This window comes from Falco naumanni, chromosome Z (assembly GCF_017639655.2).
Source record: "Falco naumanni isolate bFalNau1 chromosome Z, bFalNau1.pat, whole genome shotgun sequence".
NCBI classification, from domain to species: domain Eukaryota; kingdom Metazoa; phylum Chordata; class Aves; order Falconiformes; family Falconidae; genus Falco; species Falco naumanni.
This window is the reverse complement of record NC_054080.1, coordinates 32,289,760-32,295,779: the sequence shown is the minus strand read 5'-3', so window position 1 is coordinate 32,295,779 and position 6,020 is coordinate 32,289,760.

The following is a 6,020-nucleotide window of genomic DNA, read 5'->3' as shown; positions in this document are numbered from 1 at the left end:
TCTCAGAGGTACAAGCCAGCACATCAGGGGCAGGTGAGCTGCCTCTTGAGGTGATGCTCATACTTGCACTTGGAGGGCATTTAGGCACGTGTAGGCCGGCTGTGACTGGCCCACTCCTGTTTTTCACCTTTTACTGCTGCTTGAGAAGCCTGAATGGCTCTAGGTTTGCATTTATGTCCTTTGCATGGCTGAGCAAACAAGCAGTGCCTTGTCTCCACTGGACTTCTCCACCCTTTGCTGGCTGCCTTTCAGTTATCTGCCAAAGTGCATTGCAGGCAAATATTTGCTCTGTGGTCTCAGACGCTACCTCACTCCTGTTTGCCCAGGTTCTCACTTCAATGCCTTGAACATTGTGCTTACTCCACCCACACCCTGGGGTGTTCAAATAGATACCAAATCACAAAGGCATGGGCTTGGTGCACATTGCTCTTCTGTGTGCTTTCCTTCCCTGGCACTGGCAAACAGGGAGGAAGAAGAAATGACACAGAGATGTCTGGGCTGTCAAACTCACCTGGAGTCCTTGCAACAACTGCGTTCTTGCTGGGGAGCATGCCCAGCACAGCAGTAGGAGGGAAAGAGAAAGAGAGCCTGCTTTCCACGGACCTTTCTGTAAATGCTGAGACCCTGTTTCTCAGTTTGCTGGGACTCTGGTCTGCTGCAAGCCTAGACGAGTGGAGGCATGGGGTTGCACCTTTTTCACCTACCTGCAGGTCCCTTGTATGCAGAGCTATTGCTTGGGAGAGCTGTATTTAATTATGTGTGTAGTTTTAGTCCATTGGACTGTGCTTCCATGAAGAGATGCAAGCTAGGTGAAATTATTAGCTGTGGACCATGAGGAGTGCACCTGAAACAGTCTGGAAGGTTGCCTGGGTCTCCTCATCTTGGCAAAATTGTCTGATTAATGCAGCTACAGGCTCATCCTTCCCGGGACTGTCTCAGCAAGGTGCACAGTTTGGCTGGGTACCCCGTACTTCTCCTGGAACAGCCCTGGTGTAGTGCTCAAGGAGCAAGAGGAAATTGAAGTTCCCTGTTCTCTCTTTTTTTTTTTTTTTTTGTTCCCCTCTCCTGACCTCAAAAGGTCAGAAGTGCAGCCAGACCCTTCCCATTACACAGCATCAGGACAAAGACCTCCAGACTGCTCTCCTTATGTGCCCTGATGGCAAAGATGGCCCTGATGCACCTGGGGAAGTTTAGGCAGGACTAACACGGATGCTAATGCAGATCCTAAGGACTGTCAGAGTGAAGCAGAAGCTTTGCAGAAGACCCCACATGGTTGTGATTTGGAAGGTACCAGGGAACAACAGCACATCAAAAGGTCAGGCTACAGCTGTTGTAACAGTTCCTGGCCAGATGGACACCGTCTGCTGCTGGGTGCCTGCTCTGGGGAGGCAATGTGGCTACTGCAGTGGCATGAAGCAGTAAGAAGCAGAGCGAAGGGGTAAATATCATGCACTAGCCGGGCTGCCAGCACCACAGTGCTTAGCTGTAACAGCCATGGATCTGTCCGAGAAGGAGGGACTCACCCTCCCACAGCTTCTTGCAAAGCTGGTGTGTGGTTTTTATAAAGCAACGCCAGCACACAGTTTGACATGTAGCAAATGCTTCTCTTCAAGCAATTTCTCTTTCTAGCCCAGCACATTCTCTTCACCTAAAGGCAACAGAGGACCCTAGAAAGTCTCTCCTGATTTTGGCTGTCAAAAGGAAGAAGTGATGCTAACTTTGAAAGCAGAAAGGAAAGTAGGCGAGGGCAGGAGGCACCGATCCCAGCTGTGTGGCACAAGGCGGACACTCCCCTGGGCCATGCTTTGCAAATCTGTAATTTCCCAAAAGTGACAATGAGTCACATTTGCCCTGTGTCTCATTTAAAGAAACTGAAAGGATTAACTGGTAAGGCGTTGGGAAAGGCTTGTCATGAGTCATGCTGCCAGAGCCATAGCTACGCAGGCACTGGAAAGCCCACACGGCTGTTCCCAAACAGAGGCCCCTGCCTTAAAATCTCCAGAATTGGCATCCGTAGGACTCCGGCACCTCCAGAAAGGCACGGTGTGATCCAAGGAGGATATTGGGGGTTGAAGATGTTCAGAGATTTAATGAGATGGCCAGCCATTTGCACAGCTGAGTTTTGGCCCTGGTCTTTTACCCACAGTGCGTGCTTTCAGGTGATCTGGTGACAGGCTTCAGAACAGTCCCTACGGAAGCATTTTGTCCACCACTCACTAAAAATAGCCCCACTGTGAAAGAGAAATTATAGGTGAGGACGGAGAGTTGCTAATCTCCTGAAACTGACCCAGCTGGCCAGCACCTGTAGTTAAATCTCCATCTCTCCCCAAAAGACTACAGTGAGGAGAGAAAGCGACTGGGATATATTCCCCCACAGTCAGCTCTACTTAATCTCCAGCTGGAGAAGCTGGAGAGCCTTGCCCTGTGGCAAAACAGCGGAGGTAATCTGGCACCTCTGTTGTGCTTTCTTAATTACCTTCAAGCTGCTGATTTTCTAAAGTGTGTTTTGGGGAATAGTTACAAGTCTCCCCATGCTGGTGTTTTTACAAAGTATTTACATTAGTCTCAATTTTGTGTAATTTACCTCTGCCATTTTCCTTCATTTTCTCCTCCATTTAAGCATGCTGAACACAAACGCCAAAGAGAACTGAGATCCAAGAGCTCCTTGGAGCCGAGGGGCAAATCCACAAAGCCCACCCAGTTTTTAGGGCCATGTTCTTGCTGTGGCTTTGCCCGCATCCTGCCCAGCACAGGGCAGCAAGGGCGTGCTGACCCTGTGGGCACACCGCACGTGTCAGGCGCTGCCGGCCGGTTTGCGAGCTCACCGAGCTGAGATTTCCCTCTTCTGTACACCAACAAGCGAAACCGTGGAGGGGAACGCTCCTGCTGGTATGCACCCTCTCTACCCTTCTTTCTTCAGGAGGGTGTACTCAGCGAGCTGCAGAGCAGAGAATTGCCCCCACACAGCTGGGCGAGGACGGCAAGGACAGAGGGAGGGGAGCCGGGGAGGCTCCCAGCTGCAGCCGGAGGGAGCAGATGGAGATGCAGCGTTAGGGTTAGGGAAAAGCAGTGAGTGGGAGGCACTGAAGGAGAGCTCAGGCATACAGAAAGGGAGGGAACGGGTTGGAGAGGAAGGCAGAGAGCTTCTCTTTGCGCTGTGTATAAGCGTTAGGACTTGCAGAGCATGGGGAGGCCCAGCTGCCTGCTGAGGAAGAGGGTAATGCAGGGGCATGGCTATTCCACCATAAAGCACAGGCCACGGGTTGCTGGAAACCTCCTTCAGGGGCAAGATTTGCTTAAGGCCCCTCCCTGAGGCTGCTAAGCAGATGCAATAGTTGCAGCCAAGGACACATTTCATATTTTTTTCCTCTGGGCCCACAGCTCAGAGCCACAGACAATGGAATTGTCCTCTGTCCTGCCTGCCAGTCACCAGCAGCAGCAAGCTCCCTAAGGAAACTGCAGAGAGACGGCTCTACCAGGTCCAAAGCAAAAAAACCTTGCTTGATTAAAGGAGAAGAAAAACAACCAACAAGCTGACCAAAGGATGGACATTTAATCCCAGACTTATTTAGCTGAGGTAGTACAGTGTTCAGAGCTGCTGTGTTGTGGCTTATGAGACTCTGTGGATACAGGTGCACAGGAGCTGCCAGGTCCGAGCAGAACAGGAGTCCATTTAACACAACAGTATGGCTTAGAGGGCATCTGACTTGGGGTGCACCCAAAAATTAGTAAAAGCTGCAAGGGGATGGTCAGAAATTATGTGATCTGGCTGCCCTGTTGGTCTCATCCTGCACTTCCTGGTCCGGGTTACTTTAGTCCTCAAGAATGAGCTTTGAGATACCCTCCAAAACCTAGTCATTAGGATGCACTACCCAAAGCAGTAAAATCATGGGACATGACACATAGCCAGAGAGCTGTGACTGGCCTTTGCAACTTGGCCTCTCAGAATCAGGCCTCCAGTCCTACCCAACCTGCACACCGAAGGCTGACAGTAGGGAACAGCCTCCATCCATCTAACCACCTCTCTGGACTGATGGGTTCAGTTTCAGAGCTGGCCATCGGTTACAGTCACTGGCTCCCCACCTCCCCTGCGGCAGGGTCTTTCTGGAACTGACATTTGAGAGCTGTAGCAAGAATGACAAAGGCATGAATTTCGGATTTGACAGGATGGCTCAGATGATGAGACATCTGCCCAAATGTGCTGAAATGTTGTCCTTTACACTTCCTGACCTCATTTACAGTTGGTGGGGGGAAACCCAACGCAACTTGTGTGTCATAATCTTACACGTTGCTATGTCACACCAGAGAAAGGGAAAACTTCTAAAAATTACTTTAGTGCAGCCAGCTGCAGGTGAAACAGAAAGTAACCAGCCCACATCAGAACAAGTGAGAGAGGTTCACAGCTTTTGTATGTGACGTGCTATTTGACTTCTCGCAACTGATGCAATTGCCAGATCCACCTGAAGAGCATATGCCAGAACCTGAGTCACCGAGGCTGAAGGAAAAGAGATGGTAGGCTGCAAAAGCACCATTGGGCCTTTGTTTCCCTTAGTCTAGAACATGGGCAGTGCCCAGGAATAAGTGATGACCCATTGAATTGTTTACATTTGGACACCACTTTTGGAAGCTGTGCAAGGGCCATGCCTGTTCCACTCTTGCAAGGACACCAGAGACAGAGGGGGAGGAGAAAGGGACCATCTCAGAAGCAAAAAAATGAACACAATCCTGCAGGTTATTCAAGAAATGCAAAGCACCCAGCTTTCAATCTACACCCTGTCGATAATAGAGCACAGTCAGTCTAAATTATCTCCTCACTGAGCACTTCTGAAGGCACCAGTATGAGACACTCAAGGCCAGAAGTACTGAATTGTTGAAGAGAGCAAGTACATTGGGGTTCCTACACCATACATTCACAGCACTTTTCTATAGAACTAGGCTCTGAAACTCAAATGGACACGCAAAATCAACTTTCAAGCATCTATCAAAGCACCTATGAAGGCTCTCAGCATCTTGTTGTTCTGCCTCCCATCTGTATTTAATTTGGAAAGCATCAAGATTATTGCAAGAGTGCTACAGACTGTCCCAGAAATTAAACTGTATTAGAATGGAGTGGAAATCTCCGAAGAGTGGTCTGGCTAGCATGTGTGAAACAGCCTGCAGCCATGTACAACATGGAAATTAAAAGCATTAAGTAACTCCCAGAGTGCTGAAGGAGGCATGGCTCACATTTAGAAGTCACAGTAATCCCACACCAAACTGATTATGTGGTCATAAACCCTAAGTGCCAACGTACAACAGCTTGAACTACAGTGCGCTCACAGCTTCCTCGGTTTGCTTCCCCCTCTAGCTTCTGCATGCTTCTGAAATCTTAGTATTCATATATGAAACTAGAAGAAACCAGCCCCTCTGCCATTTCTCAGTGTCAGATCTGGAACCCATGCATCTGTAGAGAACAAGCCAGGGTCCAGCCATGTGCCCGGGTGTGAGCTGGCCCAGCCAATGCCACCGGCGCTGCCGCACTGCTCGGCTCTTTCTTGAACTTGGCATCCTCAGAGCATTCTTGGTGGGGCTTGGCACCCAGTCCTTCCCCTCATCACTTGGTTTGGAAGGATGTATCCAGAAGGCAGGGCTGCCTTCCCAGAGCAGGGGAGCTTTTAACTGGGACTTCAGAAGTGTTTTTAGCACATGGCGATGTTTACTGAGTAGCTCTCCTTTGGGAGTATGTCAAGACGCAGCAACAGGCATAAGAACGATCACGGGAAAGAAAAAGAGTTGCCTTATTTAACAGTTTTGCTCCAGATGTGGCTTCGGAACAGTTTAAATGGCAGAAAGTTTTTACCATCCCTTGTTCTGCTGAAACAGAAGAGTCAAGACATGGGCAACTGGAGTTCTGTCCCACAGTGCTGACAACTCCAGCTTTTCTTAGTAATGGCCCGAAATCTGATGTCACCAGAGCTGGACTTGCTCTTCAACTCTTTTGTTCTTTTTAAAAGTCTACTTTTTGAGTTGCATCTGCTCTA